The sequence below is a fragment of the Equus caballus genome, chromosome 6 (assembly GCF_041296265.1).
Source record: "Equus caballus isolate H_3958 breed thoroughbred chromosome 6, TB-T2T, whole genome shotgun sequence".
NCBI classification, from domain to species: domain Eukaryota; kingdom Metazoa; phylum Chordata; class Mammalia; order Perissodactyla; family Equidae; genus Equus; species Equus caballus.
The window spans coordinates 29,496,274-29,517,778 of NC_091689.1; positions in this window are offsets into that span (position 1 = coordinate 29,496,274).

Sequence of the window (21,505 nt, forward strand, 5' to 3'; positions counted from 1 at the left end):
GGGCGAGTTGGGCCCCACAGCATCTTGCTTCCAGCTCTTTGGGAAGCTAAGAAACAACTCGCTCTGCACAGTGCTCTTACAGCCTAGTGGGAACATCTCTTCCAAAGGCCTGTGAAACGCAGTTTCTTTGCAGGCCTGATCTGGCTGAAGTAGGACTTCTGCTCTGGATGTGCTACTTTGCCCTAGAGCTGAAAGGCACAACGTGCAGGCTTCTTTCCAAAGGGCGAGTTGGGCCCCACAGCATCTTGCTTCCAGCTCTTTGCGAAGTTAGGAAACAACTCGCTCTGCACAGTGCTCTTACAGCCTACCGGGAACATCTCTTCCAAAGGCCTGTGAAACGCAGTTTCTTTGCAGGCCTGATCTGGCTGAAGTAGGACTTCTGCTCTGGGTGTGCTACTTTGCCCTATAGCTGAAAGGCACAACGTGCAGGCTTCTTTCCAAAGGGCGAGTTGGGCCCCACAGCATCTTGCTTCCAGCTCTTTGGGAAGCTAAGTAACAACTCGCTCTGCACAGTGCTCTTACAGCCTAGTGGGAACATCTCTTTCAAAGGCCTGTGAAACGCAGTATCTTTGCAGGCCTGATCTGGCTGAAGTAGGACTTCTTCTCTGGGTGTGCTCCATTGCCCTAGAGCTGAAAGGCACAACGTACAGGCTTCTTTCCAAAGGGCGAGTTGGGCCCCACAGCATGTTGCTTCCAGCTCTTTGGGAAGCTGAGAAACAACTCGCTCTGCACAGTGCTCTTACAGCCTACCGGGAACATCTCTTGCAAAGGCCTGTGAAACGCAGTTTCTTTGCAGGCCTGATCTGGCTGAAGTAGGACTTCTGCTCTAGGTGTGCTACATTGCCCTAGAGCTGAAAGGCACAACGTGCAGGCTTCTTTCCAAAGGGCGATTTGGGCCCCACAGCATCTTGCTTCCAGCTCTTTGGGAAGCTAAGAAACAACTCGCTCTGCACAGTGCTCTTACAGCCTACCGGGAACATCTCTTCCAAAGGCCTGTGAAACGCAGTTTCTTTGCAGGCCTGATCTGGCTGAAGTAGGACTTCTGCTCTGGGTGTGCTACTTTGCCCTAGAGCTGAAAGGCACAACGTGCAGGGTTCTTTCCAAAGGGCGAGTTGGGCCCCACAGCATCTTGCTTCCAGCTCTTTGGGAAGCTAAGAAACAACTCGCTCTGCACAGTGCTCTTACAGCCTAGTGGGAACATCTCTTCCAAAGGCCTGTGAAACGCACTTTCTTTGCAGGCCTGATCTGGCTGAAGTAGGGCTTCTGCTCTGGGTGTGCTACATTGCCCTAGAGCTGAAAGGCACAACGTGAAGGCTTCTTTCCAAAGGGCGAGTTGGGCCCCACAGCATCTTGCTTCCAGCTCTTTGGGAAGCTAAGAAACAACTCGCTCTGCACAGTGCTCTTACAGCCTACCGGGAACATCTCTTCCAAAGGCCTGTGAAACGCAGTTTCTTTGCAGGCCTGATCTGGCTGAAGTGGGACTTCTGCTCTGGGTGTGCTACTTTGCCCTAGAGCTGAAAGGCACAACGTGCAGGCTTCTTTCCAAAGGGCGAGTTGGGCCCCACTGCATCTTGCTTCCAGCTCTTTGGGAAGCTAAGAAACAACTCGCTCTGCACAGTGCTCTTACAGCCTACCGGGAACATCCTTTCCAAAGGCCTGTGAAACGCAGTTTCTTTGCAGGCCTGGTCTGGCTGAAGTAGGACTTCTGCTCTGGGTGTGCTACATTGCCCTAGAGCTGAAAGGCACAACGCGCAGGCTTCTTTCCAAAGGGCGAGTTGGGCCCCACAGCATCTTGCTTCCAGCTCTTTGGGAAGCTAAGAAACAACTCGCTCTGCACAGTGCTCTTACAGCCTACCGGAAACATCTCTTCCAAAGGCCTGTGAAACGCAGTTTCTTTGCAGGCCTGATCTGGCTGAAGTAGGGCTTCTGCTCTGGGTGTGCTACTTTGCCCTAGAGCTGAAAGGCACAACGTGCAGGCTTCTTTCCAAAGGGCGAGTTGGGCCCCACAGCATCTTGCTTCCAGCTCTTTGGGAAGCTAAGAAACAACTCGCTCTGCACAGTGCTCTTACAGCCTAGTGGGAACATCTCTTCCAAAGGCCTGTGAAACGCAGTTTCTTTGCAGGCCTGATCTGGCTGAAGTAGGACTTCTGCTCTGGGTGTGCTACATTGCCCTAGAGCTGAAAGGCACAACGTGCAGGCTTCTTTCCAAATGGCGAGTTGGGCCCCACAGCATCTTGCTTCCAGCTCTTTGGGAAGCTATGAAACCACTCGCTCTGCACAGTGCTCTTACAGCCTACCGGGAACATCTCTTCCAAAGGCCTGTGAAACGCAGTTTCTTTGCAGGCCTGATCTGGCTGAAGTAGGACTTCTGCTCTTGGTGTTCTACTTTGCCCTAGAGCTGAAAGGCACAACGTGCAGGCTTCTTTCCAAAGGGCGAGTTGGGCCCCACAGCATCTTGCTTCCAGCTCTTTGGGAAGCTAAGAAACAACTCGCTCTGCACAGTGCTCTTACAGCCTACCGGGAACATCTCTTCCAAAGGCCTGTGAAACGCAGTTTCTTTGCAGGCCTGATCTGGCTGAAGTAGGGCTTCTGCTCTGGGTGTGCTACTTTGCCCTAGAGCTGAAAGGCACAACGTGCAGGCTTCTTTCCAAAGGGCGAGTTGGGCCCCACAGCATCATGCTTCCAGCTCTTTGGGAAGCTCAGAAACAACTCGCTCTGCACAGTGCTCTTACAGCCTAGTGGGAACTTCTCTTCCAAAGGCCTGTGAAACGCATTTTCTTTGCAGGCGTGATCTGGCTGAAGTTGGACTTCTGCTCTGGGTGTGCTACTTTGCCCTAGAGCTGAAAGGCACAACGTGCAGGCTTCTTTCCAAAGGGCGAGTTGGGCCCCACAGCATCTTGCTTCCAGCCTTTTGGGAAGCTAAGTAACAACTCGCTCGACACAGTGCTCTTACAGCCTACCGGGAACAACTCTTCCAGAGGCCAGTGAAACGCAGTTTCGTTGCAGGCCTGATCTGGCTGAAGTAGGACTTCTGCTCTGGGTGTGCTACATTGCCCTAGAGCTGAAAGGCACAACGTGCAGGCTTCTTTCCAAAGGGCGAGTTGGGCCCCACAGCATCTTGCTTCCAGCTCTTTGGGAAGCTAAGAAACAACTCGCTCTGCACAGTGCTCTTACAGCCTACCGGGAACATCTCTTCCAAAGGCCTGTGAAACGCAGTTTGTTTGCAGGCCTGATCTGGCTGAAGTAGGACTTCTGCTCTGGGTGTGCTACTTTGCCCTAGAGCTGAAAGGCACAACATGCAGGCTTCTTTCCAAAGGGCGAGTTGGGCCCCACAGCATCTTGCTTCCAGCTCTTTGGGAAGCTAAGAAACAACTCGCTCTGCACAGTGCTCTTACAGCCTAGTGGGAACATCTCTTCCAAAGGCCTGTGAAACGCAGTTTCTTTGCAGGCCTGATCTGGCTGAAGTAGGACTTCTGCTCTGGGTGTGCTACTTTGCCCTAGAGCTGAAAGGCACAACGTGCAGGCTTCTTTCCAAAGGGCGAGTTGGGCCCCACAGCATCTTGCTTCCAGCTCTTTGGGAAGCTAAGAAACAACTCGCTCTGCACAGTGCTCTTACAGCCTACCGGGAACATCTCTTCCAAAGGCCTGTGAAACGCAGTTTCTTTGCAGGCCTGGTCTGGCTGAAGTAGGACTTCTGCTCTGGGTGTGCTACTTTGCCCTAGAGCTGAAAGGCACAACGTGCAGGCTTCTTTCCAAAGGGCGAGTTGGGCCCCACAGCATCTTGCTTCCAGCTCTTTGGGAAGCTAAGAAACAACTCGCTCTGCACAGTGCTCTTACAGCCTAGTGGGAACATCTCTTCCAAAGGCCTGTGAAATGCACTTTCTTTGCAGGCCTGATCTGGCTGAAGTAGGGCTTCTGCTCTGGGTGTGCTACATTGCCCTAGAGCTGAAAGGCACAACGTGCAGGCTTCTTTCCAAAGGGCGAGTTGGGCCCCACAGCATCTTGCTTCCAGCTCTTTGGGAAGCTAAGAAACAACTCGCTCTGCACAGTGCTCTTACAGCCTACCGGGAACATCTCTTCCAAAGGCCTGTGAAACGCAGTTTCTTTGCAGGCCTGATCTGGCTGAAGTAGGACTTCTGCTCTGGGTGTGCTACTTTGCCCTAGAGCTGAAAGGCACAACGTGCAGGCTTCTTTCCAAAGGGTGAGTTGGGCCCCACAGCATCTTGCTTCCAGCTCTTTGCGAAGCTAGGAAACAACTCGCTCTGCACAGTGCTCTTACAGCCTACCGGGAACATCTCTTCCAAAGGCCTGTGATACGCAGTTTCTTTGCAGGCCTGATCTGGCTGAAGTAGGACTTCTGCTCTGGGTGTGCTACTTTGCCCTATAGCTGAAAGGCACAACGTGCAGGCTTCTTTCCAAAGGGCGAGTTGGGCCCCACAGCATCTTGCTTCCAGCTCTTTGGGAAGCTAAGTAACAACTCGCTCTGCACAGTGCTCTTACAGCCTAGTGGGAACATCTCTTTCAAAGGCCTGTGAAACGCAGTATCTTTGCAGGCCTGATCTGGCTGAAGTAGGACTTCTTCTCTGGGTGTGCTCCATTGCCCTAGAGCTGAAAGGCACAACGTACAGGCTTCTTTCCAAAGGGCGAGTTGGGCCCCACAGCATGTTGCTTCCAGCTCTTTGGGAAGCTGAGAAACAACTCGCTCTGCACAGTGCTCTTACAGCCTACCGGGAACATCTCTTGCAAAGGCCTGTGAAACGCAGTTTCTTTGCAGGCCTGATCTGGCTGAAGTAGGACTTCTGCTCTAGGTGTGCTACATTGCCCTAGAGCTGAAAGGCACAACGTGCTGGCTTCTTTCCAAAGGGCGATTTGGGCCCCACAGCATCTTGCTTCCAGCTCTTTGGGAAGCTAAGAAACAACTCTCTCTGCACAGTGCTCTTACAGCCTACCGGGAACATCTCTTCCAAAGGCCTGTGAAACGCAGTTTCTTTGCAGGCCTGATCTGGCTGAAGTAGGACTTCTGCTCTGGGTGTGCTACTTTGCCCTAGAGCTGAAAGGCACAACGTGCAGGGTTCTTTCCAAAGGGCGAGTTGGGCCCCACAGCATCTTGCTTCCAGCTCTTTGGGAAGCTAAGAAACAACTCGCTCTGCACAGTGCTCTTACAGCCTACCGGGAACATCTCTTCCAAAGGCCTGTGAAACGCACTTTCTTTGCAGGCCTGATCTGGCTGAAGTAGGGCTTCTGCTCTGGGTGTGCTACATTGCCCTAGAGCTGAAAGGCACAACGTGCAGGCTTCTTTCCAAAGGGCGAGTTGGGCCCCACAGCATCTTGCTTCCAGCTCTTTGGGAACCTAAGAAACAACTCGCTCTGCACAGTGCTCTTACAGCCTACCGGGAACATCTCTTCCAAAGGCCTGTGAAACGCAGTTTCTTTGCAGGCCTGATCTGGCTGAAGTGGGACTTCTGCTCTGGGTGTGCTACTTTGCCCTAGAGCTGAAAGGCACAACGTGCAGGCTTCTTTCCAAAGGGCGAGTTGGGCCCCACAGCATCTTGCTTCCAGCTCTTTGGGACCCTAAGAAACAACTCGCTCTGCACAGTGCTCTTACAGCCTACTGGGAACATCTCTTCCAAAGGTCTGTGAAACGCAGTTTCTTTGCAGGCCTGGTCTGGCTGAAGTAGGACTTCTGCTCTGGGTGTGCTACTTTGCCCTAGAGCTGAAAGGCACAACGTGCAGGCTTCTTTCCAAAGGTCGAGTTGGGCCCCACAGCATCTTGCTTCCAGCTCTTTGGGAAGCTGAGAAACAACTCGCTCTGCACAGTGCTCTTACAGCCTACCGGGAACATCTCTTCCAAAGGCCTGTGAAACGCAGTTTCTTTGCAGGCGTGATCTGGCTGAAGTAGGACTTCTCTTCTGGGTGTGCTACTTTGCCCTAGAGCTGAAAGGCACAACGTGCAGGCTTCGTTCCAAAGGGCGAGTTGGGCCCCACAGCATCTTGCTTCCAGCTCTTTGGGAAGCTAAGAAACAACTCGCTCTGCACAGTGCTCTTACAGCCTACCGGGAACATCTCTTCCAAAGGCCTGTGAAACGCAGTTTCTTTGCAGGCCTGGTCTGGCTGAAGTAGGACTTCTGCTCTGGGTGTGCTACTTTGCCCTAGAGCTGAAAGGCACAACGTGCAGGCTTCTTTCCAAAGGGCGAGTTGGGCCCCACAGCATCTTGCTTCCAGCTCTTTGGGAAGCTAAGAAACAACTCGCTCTGCACAGTGCTCTTACAGCCTACCGGGAACATCCTTTCCAAAGGCCTGTGAAACGCAGTTTCTTTGCAGGCCTGGTCTGGCTGAAGTAGGACTTGTGCTCTGGGTGTGCTACTTTGCCCTAGAGCTGAAAGGCACAACGTGCAGGCTTCTTTCCAAAGGGCGAGTTGGGCCCCACAGCATCTTGCTTCCAGCTCTTTGGGAAGCTAAGTAACAACTCGCTCTGCACAGTGCTCTTACAGCCTAGTGGGAACATCACTTCCAAAGGCCTGTGAAACGCAGTTTCTTTGCAGGCCTGATCTGGCTGAAGTAGGACTTCTGCTCTGGGTGTGCTCCATTGCCCTAGAGCTGGAAGACACAACGTACAGGCTTCTTTCCAAAAGGCGAGTTGGGCCCCACAGCATCTTGCTTCCAGCTCTTTGGGAAGCTAAGAAACAACTCGCTCTGCACAGTGCTCTTACAGCCTACCGGGAACATCTCTTCCAAAGGTCTGTGAAACGCAGTTTCTTTGCAGGCCTGATCTGGCTGAAGTAGGACTTCTGCTTTGGGTGTGCTACTTTGCCCTAGAGCTGAAAGGCACAACGTGCAGGCTTCTTTCCAAAGGGCGAGTTGGGCCCCAAAGCATCTTGCTTCCAGCTCTTTGGGAAGCTAAGAAACAACTCGCTCTGCACAGTGCTCTTACAGCCTACCGGGAACATCTCTTCCAAAGGTCTGTGAAACGCAGTTTCTTTGCAGGCCTGGTCTGGCTGAAGTAGGACTTCTGCTCTGGGTGTGCTACTTTGCCCTAGAGCTGAAAGGCACAACGTGCAGTCTTCTTTCCAAAGGGCGAGTTGGGCCCCACAGCATCTTGCTTCCAGCTCTTTGGGAAGCTAAGAAACAACTCGCTCTGCACAGTGCTCTTACAGCCTACCGGGAACATCTCTTCCAAAGGCCTGTGAAATTCAGTTTCTTTGCAGGCCTGATCTGGCTGAACTATGACTTCTGCTCTGGGTGTGCTACTTTGCCCTAGAGCTGAAAGGCACAACGTGCAGGCTTCTTTCCAAAGGGCGAGTTGGGCCCCACAGCATCTTGCTTCCAGCTCTTTGGGAAGCTAAGAAACAACTCGCTCTGCACAGTGCTCTTACAGCCTACCGGGAACATCTCTTCCAAAGGCCTGTGAAACGCAGTTTCTTTGCAGGCCTGGTCTGGCTGAAGTAGGACTTCTGCTCTGGGTGTGCTACTTTGCCCTAGAGCTGAAAGGCACAACGTGCAGGCTTCTTTCCAAAGGGCGAGTTGGGCCCCACAGCATCTTGCTTCCAGCTCTTTGGGAAGCTAAGAAACAACTCGCTCTGCACAGTGCTCTTACAGCCTACCGGGAACATCTCTTCCAAAGGCCTGTGAAATGCAGTTTCTTTGCAGGCCTGATCTGGCGGAAGTAGGACTTCTGCTCTGGGTGTGCTACTTTGCCCTAGAGCTGAAAGGCACAACGTGCAGGCTTCTTTCCAAAGGGCGAGTTGGGCCCCACAGCATCTTGCTTGCACCTCTTTGGGAAGCTAAGAAACAACTCGCTCTGCACAGTGCTCTTACAGCCTACCGGGAACATCTCTTCCAAAGGCCTGTGAAACGCAGCTTCTTTGCAGGCCTGGTCTGGCTGAAGTAGGACTTCTGCTCTGGGTGTGCTACTTTGCCCTAGAGCTGAAAGGCACAACGTGTAGGCTTCTTTCCAAAGGGCGAGTTGGGCCCCACAGCATCTTGCTTCCAGCACTTTGGGAAGCTAAGAAACAACTCGCTCTGCACAGTGCTCTTACAGCCTAGTGGGAACATCTCTTCCAAAGGCCTGTGAAACGCACTTTCTTTGCAGGCCTGATCTGGCTGAAGTAGGGCTTCTGCTCTGGGTGTGCTACATTGCCCTAGAGCTGAAAGGCACAACGTGCAGGCTTCTTTCCAAAGGGCGAGTTGGGCCCCACAGCATCTTGCTTCCAGCTCTTTGGGAAGCTAAGAAACAACTCGCTCTGCACAGTGCTCTTACAGCCTACCGGGAACATCCTTTCCAAAGGCCTGTGAAACGCAGTTTCTTTGCAGGCCTGGTCTGGCTGAAGTATGACTTCTGCTCTGGGTGTGCTACTTTGCCCTAGAGCTGAAAGGCACAACGTGCAGGCTTCTTTCCAAAGGGCGAGTTGGGCCCCACAGCATCTTGCTTCCAGCTCTTTCGGAAGCTAAGAAACAACTCGCTCTGCACAGTGCTCTTACAGCCTACCGGGAACAGCTCTTCCAAAGGCCTGTGAAACGCAGTTTCTTTGCAGGCCTGATCTGGCTGAAGTAGGACTTCTGCTGTGGGTGTGCTACATTGCCCTAGAGCTGAAAGGCACAACGTGCTGGCTTCTTTCCAAAGGGCGAGTTGGGCCCCACAGCATCTTGCTTCCAGCTCTTTGGGAAGCTGAGAAACCACTCGCTCTGCACAGTGCTCTTACAGCCTACCGGGAACATCTCTTCCAAAGGCCTGTGAAACGCAGTTTCTTTGCAGGCCTGATCTGGCTGAAGTAGGACTTCTGCTCTGGGTGTGCTACTTTGCCCTAGAGCTGAAAGGCACAACGTGCAGGCTTCTTTCCAAAGGGCGAGTTGGGCCCCACAGCATCTTGCTTCCAGCTCTTTGGGAAGCTAAGAAACAACTCGCTCTGCACAGTCTCTTACAGCCTACGGGGAACATATCTTCCAAAGGCCTGTGAAACGCAGTTTCTTTGCAGGCCTGATCTGGCTGAAGTAGGAATTCTGCTCTGGGTGTGCTGCTTTGCCCTAGAGCTGAAAGGCACAACGTGCAGGCTTCTTTCCAAAGGGCGAGTTGGGCCCCACAGCATCTTGCTTCCAGCTCTTTGGGAAGCTAAGAAACAACTCGCTCTGCACAATGCTCTTACAGCCTACCGGGAACATCCTTTCCAAAGGCCTGTGAAACGCAGTTTCTTTGCAGGCCTGGTCTGGCTGAAGTAGGACTTCTGCTCTGGGTGTGCTACTTTGCCCTAGAGCTGAAAGGCACAACGTGCAGGCTTCTTTCCAAAGGGCGAGTTGGGCCCCACAGCATCTTGCTTCAAGCTCTTTGGGAAGCTAAGAAACAACTCGCTCTGCACAGTGCTCTTACAGCCTACCGGGACCATCCTTTCCAAAGGCCTGTGAAACGCAGTTTCTTTGCAGGCCTGGTCTGGCTGAAGTAGGACTTCTGCTCTGGGTGTGCTACTTTGCCCTAGAGCTGAAAGGCACAACGTGCAGGCTTCTTTCCAAAGGGCGAGTTGGGCCCCGCAGCATCTTGCTTCCAGCTCTTTGGGAAGCTAAGTAACAACTCACTCTGCACAGTGCTCTTACAGCCTAGTGGGAACATCTCTTCCAAAGGCCTGTGAAACGCAGTTTCTTTGCAGGCCTGATCTGGCTGAAGTAGGACTTCTGCTCTGGGTGTGCTCCATTGCCCTAGAGCTGAAAGGCACAACGTACAGGCTTCTTTCCAAAGGGCGAGTTGGGCCCCACAGCATCTTGCTTCCAGCTCTTTGGGAAGCTGAGAAACAACTCGCTCTGCACAGTGCTCTTACAGCCGACCGGGAACATCTCTTGCAAAGGCCTGTGAAACGCAGTTTCTTTGCAGGCCTGATTTGGCTGAAGTAGGACTTCTGCTCTGGGTGTGCTACATTGCCCTAGAGGTGAAAGGCACAACGTGCAGGCTTCTTTCCAAAGGGCGAGTTGGGCCCCACAGCATCTTGCTTCCAGCTCTTTGGGAAGCTAAGAAACAACTCGCTCTGCACAGTGCTCTTACAGCCTACCGGGAACATCTCTTCCAAAGGCCTGTGAAACGCAGTTTCTTTGCAGGCCTGATCTGGCTGAAGTAGGGCTTCTGCTCTGGGTGTGCTACTTTGCCCTAGAGCTGAAAGGCACAACGTGCAGGCTTCTTTCCAAAGGGCGAGTTGGGCCCCACAGCATCTTGCTTCCAGCTCTTTGGGAAGCTAAGAAACAACTCGCTCTGCACAGTGCTCTTACAGCCTACCGGGAACATCCTTTCCAAAGGCCTGTGAAACGCAGTTTCTTTGCAGGCCTGGTCTGGCTGAAGTAGGACTTCTGATCTGGGTGTGCTACTTTGCCCTAGAGGTGAAAGGCACAACGTGCAGGCTTCTTTCCAAAGGGCGAGTTGGGCCCCACAGCATCTTGCTTCCAGCTCTTTGGGAAGCTGAGAAACAACTCGCTCTGCACAGTGCTCTTACAGCCTACCGGGAACATCTCTTCCAAAGGCCTGTGAAACGCAGTTTCTTTGCAGGCCTGATCTGGCTGAAGTAGGGCTTCTGCTCTGGGTGTGCTACTTTGCCCTAGAGCTGAAAGGCACAACGTGCAGGCTTCTTTCCAAAGGGCGAGTTGGGCCCCACAGCATCTTGCTTCCAGCTCTTTGGGAAGCTGAGAAACAACTCGCTCTGCACAGTGCTCTTACAGCCTAGTGGGAACATCTCTTCCAAAGGCCTGTGAAACGCAGTTTCTTTGCAGGCCTGATCTGGCTGAAGTAGGACTTCTGCTCTGGGTGTGCTACTTTGCCCTAGAGCTGAAAGGCACAACGTGCAGGCTTCTTTCCAAAGGGCGAGTTGGGCCCCACAGCATCTTGCTTCCAGCCTTTTGGGAAGCTAAGAAACAACTCGCTCTACACAGTGCTCTTACAGCCTACCGGGAACATCCTTTCCAAAGGCCTGTGAAACGCAGTTTCTTTGCAGGCCTGGTCTGGCTGAAGTAGGACTTCCGCTCTGGGTGTGCTACTTTGCCCTAGAGCTGAAAGGCACAACGTGCAGGCTTCTTTCCAAAGGGCGAGTTGGGCCCCACAGCATCTTGCTTCCAGCTCTTTGGGTAGCTAAGAAACAGCTCTCTCTGCACAGTGCTCTTACAGCCTAGTGGGAACATCTCTTCCCAAGGGTTGTGAAACGCAGTTTGTTTGCAGGCCTGATCTGGCTGAAGTTGGACTTCTGCTCTGGGTCTGCTACTTTGCCCTAGAGCTGAAAGGCACAACGTGCAGGCTTTTTTGCAAATGGTGAGTTGGGCCCCACAGCATCTTTCTTCCAGCTCTTTGGGAAGCTAAGAAACAACTCGCTCTGCACAGTGCTCTTACAGCCTACCGGGAACACATGTTCCAAAGGCCTGTGAAACGCAGTTTCTTTGCAGGCCTGATCTGGCTGAAGTAGGACTTCTGCTCTGGGTGTGCTACATTGCCCTAGAGCTGAAAGGCACAACGTGCAGGCTTCTTTCCAAAGGGCCAGATTGGCCCCTCAGCATCTTGCTTTCAGCTCTTTGGGAACCTAAGAAACAACTCGCTCTGCACAGTGCTCTTACAGCCTACTGGGAACATCTCTTCCAAAGGCCTGTGAAACGCAGTTTCTTTGCAGGCCTGATCTGGCTGAAGTAGGGCTTCTGCTCTCGGTGTGCTACTTTGCCCTAGAGCTGAAAGGCACAACGTGCAGGCTTCTTTCCAAAGGGCGAGTTGGGCCCCACAGCATCTTGCTTCCAGCTCTTTGGGAAGCTGAGAAACAACTCGCTCTGCACAGTGCTCTTACAGCCTACCGGGAACATCTCTTCCAAAGGCCTGTGAAACGCAGTTTCTTTGCAGGCCTGATCTGGCTGAAGTAGGACTTCTGCTCTGGGTGTGCTACTTTGCCCTAGAGCTGAAAGGCACAACGTGCAGGCTTCTTTCCAAAGGGCGAGTTGGGCCCCACAGCATCTTGCTTCCAGCCTTTTGGGAAGCTAAGAAACAACTCGCTCTACACAGTGCTCTTACAGCCTACCGGGAACATCTGTTCCAGAGGCCTGTGAAACGCAGTTTCTTTGCAGGCCTGATCTGGCTGAAGTAGGACTTCTGCTCTGGGTGTGCTACATTGCCCTAGAGCTGAAAGGCACAACGTGCAGGCTTCCTTCCAAGGGGCGAGTTGGGCCCCACAGCATCTTGCTTACAGCTCTTTGGGAAGCTATGAAACCACTCGCTCTGCACAGTGCTCTTACAGCCTACCGGGAACATCTCTTCCAAAGGCCTGTGAAACGCAGTTTCCTTGCAGGCCTGATCTGGCTGAAGTAGGACTTCTGCTCTGGGTGTGCTACTTTGCCCTAGAGCTGAAAGGCACAACGTGCAGGCTTCTTTCCAAAGGGCGAGTTGGGCCCCACAGCATCTTGCTTCCAGCTCTTTGGGAAGCTAAGAAACAACTCGCTCTGCACAGTGCTCTTACAGCCTACCGGGAACATCTCTTCCAAAGGCCTGTGAAACGCAGTTTCTTTGCAGGCCTGATCTGGCTGAAGTAGGACTTCTGCTCTGGTTGTGCTACTTTGCCCTATAGCTGAAAGGCACAACATGCAGGCTTCTTTCCAAAGGGCGAGTTGGGCCCCACAGCATCTTGCTTCCAGCTCTTTGGGAAGCTAAGAAACAACTCGCTCTGCACAGTGCTCTTACAGCCTACTGGGAACATCTCTTCCAAAGGTCTGTGTAACGCAGTTTCTTTGCAGGCCTGGTCTGGCTGAAGTAGGACTTCTGCTCTGGATGTGCTAGTTTGCCCTAGAGCTGAAAGGCACAACGTGCAGGCTTCTTTCCAAAGGGCGAGTTGGGCCCCACAGCATCTTGCTTCCAGCTCTTTGGGAAGCTAAGAAACAACTCCCTCTGCACAGTGCTCTTACAGCCTACCGGGAACATCTCTTCCAAAGGCCTGTGAAACGCAGTTTCTTTGCAGGCCTGATCTGGCTGAAGTAGGACTTCTGCTCTGGGTGTGCTACTTTGCCCTAGAGCTGAAAGGCACAACGTGCAGGCTTCTTTCCAAAGGGCGAGTTGGGCCCCACAGCATCTTGCTTCCAGCTCTTTGGGAAGCTAAGAAACAACTCGCTCTGCACAGTGCTCTTACAGCCTACCGGGAACATCCTTTCCAAAGGCCTGTGAAACGCAGTTTCTTTGCAGGCCTGGTCTGGCTGAAGTAGGACTTCTGCTCTGGGTGTGCTACTTTGCCCTAGAGCTGAAAGGCACAACGTGCAGGCTTCTTTCCAAAGGGCGAGTTGGGCCCCACAGCATCTTGCTTCCAGCTCTTTGGGAAGCTAAGAAACAACTCGCTCTGCACAGTGCTCTAACAGCCTACCGGGAACATCTCTTCCAAAGGCCTGTGAAACGCAGTTTCTTTGCAGGCCTGATCTGGCTGAAGTAGGGCTTCTGCTCTGGGTGTGCTACTTTGCCCTAGAGCTGAAAGGCACAACGTGCAGGCTTCTTTCCAAAGGGCGAGTTGGGCCCCACAGCATCTTGCTTCCAGCTCTTTGGGAAGCTGAGAAACAACTCGCTCTGCACAGTGCTCTTACAGCCTACCGGGAACATCTCTTCCAAAGGCCTGTGAAACGCAGTTTGTTTGCAGGCCTGATCTGGCTGAAGTAGGACTTCTGCTCTGGGTGTGCTACTTTGCCCTAGAGCTGAAAGGCACAACGTGCAGGCTTCTTTCCAAAGGGCGAGTTGGGCCCCACAGCATCTTGCTTCCAGCTCTTTGGGAAGCTAAGAAACAACTCGCTCTGCACAGTGCTCTTACAGCCTACCGGGAACAGCTCTTCCAAAGGCCTGTGAAACGCAGTTTCTTTGCAGGCCTGATCTGGCTGAAGTAGGACTTCTGCTCTGGGTGTGCTACTTTGCCCTAGAGCTGAAAGGCACAACATGCAGGCTTCTTTCCAAAGGGCGAGTTGGGCCCCACAGCATCTTGCTTCCAGCTCTTTGGTAACCTAAGAAACAACTCGCTCTGCACAGTGCTCTTACAGCCTACTGGGAACATCTCTTCCAAAGGTCTGTGAAATGCTGTTTCTTTGCAGGCCGGGTCTGGCTGAAGTAGGACTTCTGCTCTGGATGTGCTACTTTGCCCTAGAGCTGAAAGGCACAACGTGCAGGCTTCTTTCCAAAGGGCGAGTTGGGCCCCACAGCATCTTGCTTCCAGCTCTTTGGGAAGCTAAGAAACAACTCGCTCTGCACAGTGCTCTTACAGCCTACCGGGAACATCTCTTCCAAAGGCCTGTGAAACGCAGTTTCTTTGCAGGCCTGATCTGGCTGAAGTAGGACTTCTGCTCTGGGTGTGCTACTTTGCCCTAGAGCTGAAAGGCACAACGTGCAGGCTTCTTTCCAAAGGGCGAGTTGGTCCCCACAGCATCTTGCTTCCAGCTCTTTGGGAAGCTAAGAAACAACTCTCTCTGCACAGGGCTCTTACAGCCTACCGGGAACATCTCTTCCAAAGGCCTGTGAAACGCAGTTTCTTTGCAGGCCTGATCTGGCTGAAGTAGGACTTCTGCTCTGGGTGTGCTACTTTGCCCTAGAGCTGAAAGGCACAACGTGCAGGCTTCTTTCCAAAGGGCGAGTTGGGCCCCACAGCACCTTGCTTCCAGCTCTTTGGGAAGCTAAGAAACAACTCGCTCTGCACAGTGCTCTTACAGCCTACCGGGACCATCCTTTCCAAAGGCCTGTGAAACGCAGTTTCTTTGCAGGCCTGGTCTGGCTGAAGTAGGACTTCTGCTCTGGGTGTGCTACTTTGCCCTAGAGCTGAAAGGCACAACGTGCAGGCTTCTTTTCAAAGGGCGAGTTGGGCCCCACAGCATCTTACTTCCAGCTCTTTGGGAAGCTAAGTAACAACTCGCTCTGCACAGTGCTCTTACAGCCTAGTGGGAACATCTCTTCCAAAGGCCTGTGAAACGAAGTTTCTTTGCAGGCCTGATCTGGCTGAAGTAGGACTTCTGCTCTGGGTGTGCTACTTTGCCCTAGAGCTGAAAGGCACAACGTGCAGGCTTCTTTCCAAAGGGCGAGTTGGGCCCCACAGCATCTTGCTTCCAGCTCTTTGGGAAGCTAAGAAACAACTCGCTCTGCACAGTGCTCTTACAGCCTACCGGGAACATCTCTTGCAAAGGCCTGTGAAACGCAGTTTCTTTGCAGGCCTGATCTGGCTGAAGTAGGACTTCTGCTCTAGGTGTGCTACATTGCCCTAGAGCTGAAAGGCACAACGTGCTGGCTTCTTTCCAAAGGGCGAGTTGGGCCCCACAGCATCTTGCTTCCAGCTCTTTGGGAAGCTAAGAAACAACTCGCTCTGCACAGTGCTCTTACAGCCTACCGGGAACATCTCTTCCAAAGGCCTGTGAAACGCAGTTTCTTTGCAGGCCTGATCTGGCTGAAGTAGGACTTCTGCTCTGGGTGTGCTACTTTGCCCTAGAGCTGAAAGGCACAACGTGCAGGCTTCTTTCCAAAGGGCGAGTTGGGCCCCACAGCATCTTGCTTCCAGCTCTTTGGGAAGCTAAGAAACAACTCGCTCTGCACAGTGCTCTTACAGCCTACCGGGAACATCCTTTCCAAAGGCCTGTGAAACGCAGTTTCTTTGCAGGCCTGGTCTGGCTGAAGTATGACTTCTGCTCTGGGTGTGCTACTTTGCCCTAGAGCTGAAAGGCACAACGTGCAGGGTTCTTTCCAAAGGGCGAGTTGGGCCCCACAGCATCTTGCTTCCAGCTCTTTCGGAAGCTAAGAAACAACTCGCTCTGCACAGTGCTCTTACAGCCTACCGGGAACAGCTCTTCCAAAGGCCTGTGAAACGCAGTTTCTTTGCAGGCCTGATCTGGCTGAAGTAGGACTTCTGCTGTGGGTGTGCTACTTTGCCCTAGAGCTGAAAGGCACAACGTGCAGGCTTCTTTCCAAAGGGCGAGTTGGGCCCCACAGCATCTTGTTTCCAGCTATTTGGGAAGCTGAGAAACAACTCGCTCTGCACAGTGCTCTTACAGCCTACCGGGAACATCTCTTCCAAAGGCCTGTGAAACGCAGTTTCTTTGCAGGCCTGATCTGGCTGAAGTAGGACTTCTGCTCTGGGTGTGCTACTTTGCCCTAGAGCTGAAAGGCACAACGTGCAGGCTTCTTTCCAAAGGGCGAGTTGGGCCCCACAGCATCTTGCTTCCAGCTCTTTGGGAAGCTAAGAAACAACTCGCTCTGCACAGTCTCTTACAGCCTACGGGGAACATATCTTCCAAAGACCTGTGAAACGCAGTTTCTTTGCAGGCCTGATCTGGCTGAAGTAGGAATTCTGCTCTGGGTGTGCTGCTTTGCCCTAGAGCTGAAAGGCACAACATGCAGGCTTCTTTCCAAAGGGCGAGTTGGGCCCCACAGCATCTTGCTTCCAGCTCTTTGGGAAGCTAAGAAACAACTCGCTCTGCACAATGCTCTTACAGCCTACCGGGAACATCCTTTCCAAAGGCCTGTGAAACGCAGTTTCTTTGCAGGCCTGGTCTGGCTGAAGTAGGACTTCTGCTCTGGGTGTGCTACTTTGCCCTAGAGGTGAAAGGCACAACGTGCAGGCTTCTTTCCAAAGGGCGAGTTGGGCCCCACAGCATCTTGCTTCCAGCTCTTTGGGAAGCTAAGAAACAACACGCTCTGCACAGTGCTCTTACAGCCTACCGGGAACATCTCTTCCAAAGGCCTCTGAAACGCAGTTTCTTTGCAGGCCTGATCTGGCTGAAGTAGGGCTTCTGCTCTGGGTGTGCTACTTCGCCCTAGAGCTGAAAGGCACAACGTGCAGGCTTCTTTCCAAAGGGCGAGTTGGGCCCCACAGCATCTTGCTTCCAGCTCTTTGGGAAGCTAAGAAACAACTCGCTCTGCACAGTGCTCTTACAGCCTACCGGGAACATCCTTTCCAAAGGCCTGTGAAACGCAGTTTCTTTGCAGGCCTGGTCTGGCTGAAGTAGGACTTCTGCTCTGGGTGTGCTACTTTGCCCTAGAGGTGAAAGGCACAACGTGCAGGCTTCTTTCCAAAGGGCGAGTTGGGCCCCACAGCATCTTGCTTCCAGCTCTTTGGGAAGCTAAGAAACAACTCGCTCTGCACAGTGCTCTTACAGCCTACCGGGAACATCTCTTCCAAAGGCCTGTGAAACGCAGTTTCTTTGCAGGCCTGTTCTGGCTGAAGTAGGGGTTCTGCTCTGGGTGTGCTACTTTGCCCTAGAGCTGAAAGGCACAACGTGCAGGCTTCTTTCCAAAGGGCGAGTTGGGCCCCACAGCATCTTGCTTCCAGCTCTTTGGGAAGCTGAGAAACAACTCGCTCTGCACAGTGCTCTTACAGCCTAGTGGGAACATCTCTTCCAAAGGCCTGTGAAACGCAGTTTCTTTGCAGGCCTGATCTGGCTGAAGTAGGGCTTCTGCTCTGGGTGTGCTACATTGCCCTAGAGCTGAAAGGCACAACGTGCAGGCTTCTTTCCAAAGGGCGAGTTGGGCCCCACAGCATCTTGCTTCCAGCTCTTTGGGAAGCTAAGAAACAACTCGCTCTGCACAGTGCTCTTACAGCCTACCGGGAACATCCTTTCCAAAGGCCTGTGAAACGCAGTTTCTTTGCAGGCCTGGTCTGGCTGAAGTAGGACTTCTGCTCTGGGTGTGCTAGTTTGCCCTAGAGCTGAAAGGCACAACGTGCAGGCTTCTTTCCAAAGGGCGAGTTGGGCCCCACAGCATCTTGCTTCCAGCTCTTTGGGTAGCTAAGAAACAACTCTCTCTGCACAGTGCTCTTACAGCCTAGTGGGAACATCTCTTCCCAAGGGTTGTGAAACGCAGTTTGTTTGCAGGCCTGATCTGGCTGAAGTTGGGCTTCTGCTCTGGGTCTGCTACTTTGCCCTAGAGCTGAAAGGTACAACGTGCAGGCTTCTTTGCAAAGGGTGAGTTGGGCCCCACAGCATCTTGCTTCCAGCTCTTTGGGAAGCTAAGAAACAACTCGCTCTGCACAGTGCTCTTACAGCCTACCGGGAACATCTCTTCCAAAGGCCTGTGAAACGCAGTTTCTTTGCAGGCCTGATCTGGCTGAAGTAGGACTTCTGCTCTGGGTGTGCTACTTTGCCCTAGAGCTGAAAGGCACAACATGCAGGCTTCTTTCCAAAGGGCGAGTTGGGCCCCACAGCATCTTGCTTCCAGCTCTTTGGGAAGCTAAGAAACAACTCGCTCTGCACAGTGCTCTTACAGCCTACCGGGAACATCTCTTCCAAAGGCCTGTGAAACGCAGTTTCTTTGCAGGCCTGATCTGGCTGAAGTAGGGCTTCTGCTCTGGGTGTGCTACTTTGCCCTAGAGCTGAAAGGCACAACGTGCAGGCTTCTTTCCAAAGGGCGAGTTGGGCCCCACAGCATCTTGCTTCCAGCTCTTTGGGAAGCTGAGAAACAACTCGCTCTGCACAGTGCTCTTACAGCCTAGTGGGAACATCTCTTCCAAAGGCCTGTGAAACGCAGTTTCTTTGCAGGCCTGATCTGGCTGAAGTAGGGCTTCTGCTCTGGGTGTGCTACATTGCCCTAGAGCTGAAAGGCACAACGTGCAGGCTTCTTTCCAAAGGGCGAGTTGGGCCCCACAGCATCTTGCTTCCAGCTCTTTGGGAAGCTAAGAAACAACTCGCTCTGCACAGTGCTCTTACAGCCTACCGGGAACATCCTTTCCAAAGGCCTGTGAAACGCAGTTTCTTTGCAGGCCTGGTCTGGCTGAAGTAGGACTTCTGCTCTGGGTGTGCTAGTTTGCCCTAGAGCTGAAAGGCACAACGTGCAGGCTTCTTTCCAAAGGGCGAGTTGGGCCCCACAGCATCTTGCTTCCAGCTCTTTGGGTAGCTAAGAAACAACTCTCTCTGCACAGTGCTCTTACAGCCTAGTGGGAACATCTCTTCCCAAGGGTTGTGAAACGCAGTTTGTTTGCAGGCCTGATCTGGCTGAAGTTGGGCTTCTGCTCTGGGTCTGCTACTTTGCCCTAGAGCTGAAAGGTACAACGTGCAGGCTTCTTTGCAAAGGGTGAGTTGGGCCCCACAGCATCTTGCTTCCAGCTCTTTGGGAAGCTAAGAAACAACTCGCTCTGCACAGTGCTCTTACAGCCTACCGGGAACATCTCTTCCAAAGGCCTGTGAAACGCAGTTTCTTTGCAGGCCTGATCTGGCTGAAGTAGGACTTCTGCTCTGGGTGTGCTACTTTGCCCTAGAGCTGAAAGGCACAACATGCAGGCTTCTTTCCAAAGGGCGAGTTGGGCCCCACAGCATCTTGCTTCCAGCTCTTTGGGAACCTAAGAAACAACTCGCTCTGCACAGTGCTCTTACAGCCTACCGGGAACATCCTTTCCAAAGGCCTGTGAAACGCAGTTTCTTTGCAGGCCTGGTCTGGCTGAAGTAGGACTTCTGCTCTGGGTGTGCTACTTTGCCCTAGAGCTGAAAGGCACAACGTGCAGGCTTCTTTCCAAAGGGCGAGTTGGGCCCCACAGCATCTTGCTTCCAGCTCTTTCGGAAGCTAAGAAACAACTCGCTCTGCACAGTGCTCTTACAGCCTACCGGGAACAGCTCTTCCAAAGGCCTGTGAAACGCAGTTTCTTTGCAGGCCTGGTCTGGCTGAAGTAGGACTTCTGCTCTGGGTGTGCTACTTTGCCTTAGAGCTGAAAGGCACAACGTGCAGGCTTCTTTTCAAAGGGCGAGTTGGTCCCCACAGCATCTTGCTTCCAGCTCTTTGGGAAGCTAAGAAACAACTCGCTCTGCACAGTGCTCTTACAGCCTAGTGGGAACATCTCTTCCAAAGGCCTGTGAAACGCAGTTTCTTTGCAGGCCTGGTCTGGCTGAAGTAGGACTTCTGCTCTGGGTGTGCTACTTTGCCCTAGAGCTGAAAGGCACAACGTGCAGGCTTCTTTCCAAAGGGCGAGTTGGGCCCCACAGCATATTGCTTCAAGCTCTTTGGGAAGCTAAGAAACAACTCGCTCTGCACAGTGCTCTTACAGCCTACCGGGAACATCCCTTCCAAAGGCCTGTGAAACGCAGTTTCTTTGCAGGCCTGGTCTGGCTGAAGTAGGACTTCTGCTCTGGGTGTGCTACTTTGCCCTAGAGCTGAAAGGCACAACGTGCAGGCTTCTTTCCAAAGGGCGAGTTGGGCCCCACAGCATCTTGCTTCCAGCTCTTTGGGTAGCTAAGAAACAACTCTCTCTGCACAGTGCTCTTACAGCCTAGTGGGAACATCTCTTCCCAAGGGTTGTGAAACGCAGTTTGTTTGCAGGCCTGATCTGGCTGAAGTTGGACTTCTGCTCTGGGTCTGCTACTTTGCCCTAGAGCTGAAAGGCACAACGTGCAGGCTTCTTTGCAAATGGTGAGTTGGGCCCCACAGCATCTTGCTTCCAGCTCTTTGGGAAGCTAAGAAACAACTCGCTCTGCACAGTGCTCTTACAGCCTAGTGGGAACACATGTTCCAAAGGTCTGTGAAACGCAGTTTCTTTGCAGGCCTGACCTGGCTGAAGTAGGACTTCTGCTCTGGGTGTGCTACATTGCCCTAGAGCTGAAAGGCACAACGTGCAGGCTTCTTTCCAAGGGGCGAGTTGGGCCCCACAGCATCTTGCTTACAGCTCTTTGGGAAGCTATGAAACCACTCGCTCTGCACAGTGCTCTTACAGCCTACCGGGAACATCTCTTCCAAAGGCCTGTGAAACGCAGTTTCTTTGCAGGCCTGATCTGGCTGAAGTAGGGCTTCTGCTCTGGGTGTGCTACTTTGCCCTAGAGCTGAAAGGCACAACGTGCAGGCTTCTTTCCAAAGGGCGAGTTGGGCCCCACAGCATCTTGCTTCCAGCTCTTTGGGAAGCTGAGAAACAACTCGCTCTGCACAGTTCTCTTACAGCCTAGTGGGAACATCTCTTCCAAAGGGCTGTGAAACGCAGTTTCTTTGCAGGCCTGATCTGGCTGAAGTAGGACTTCTGCTCTGGGTGTGCTACTTTGCCCTAGAGCTGAAAGGCAGAACGTGCAGGCTTCTTTCCAAAGGGCGAGTTGGGCCCCACAGCATCTTGCTTCCAGCTCTTTGGGAAGCTAAGAAACAACTCGCTCTGCACAGTGCTCTTACAGCCTACCGGGAACATCTCTTCCAAAGGCCTGTGAAACGCAGTTTCTTTGCAGGCCTGATCTGGCTGAAGTAGGGCTTCTGCTCTGGGTGTGCTACTTTGCCCTAGAGCTGAAAGGCACAACGTGCAGGCTTCTTTCCAAAGGGCGAGTTGGGCCCCACAGCATCTTGCTTCCAGCTCTTTGGGAAGCTGAGAAACAACTCGCTCTGCACAGTGCTCTTACAGCCTACCGGGAACATCTCTTCCAAAGGCCTGTGAAACGCAGTTTCTTTGCAGGCCTGATCTGGCTGAAGTAGGACTTCTGCTCTGGGTGTGCTACTTTGCCCTAGAGCTGAAAGGCACAACGTGCAGGCTTCTTTCCAAAGGGCGAGTTGGGCCCCACAGCATCTTGCTTCCAGCTCTTTGGGAAGCTAAGAAACAACTCGCTCTGCACA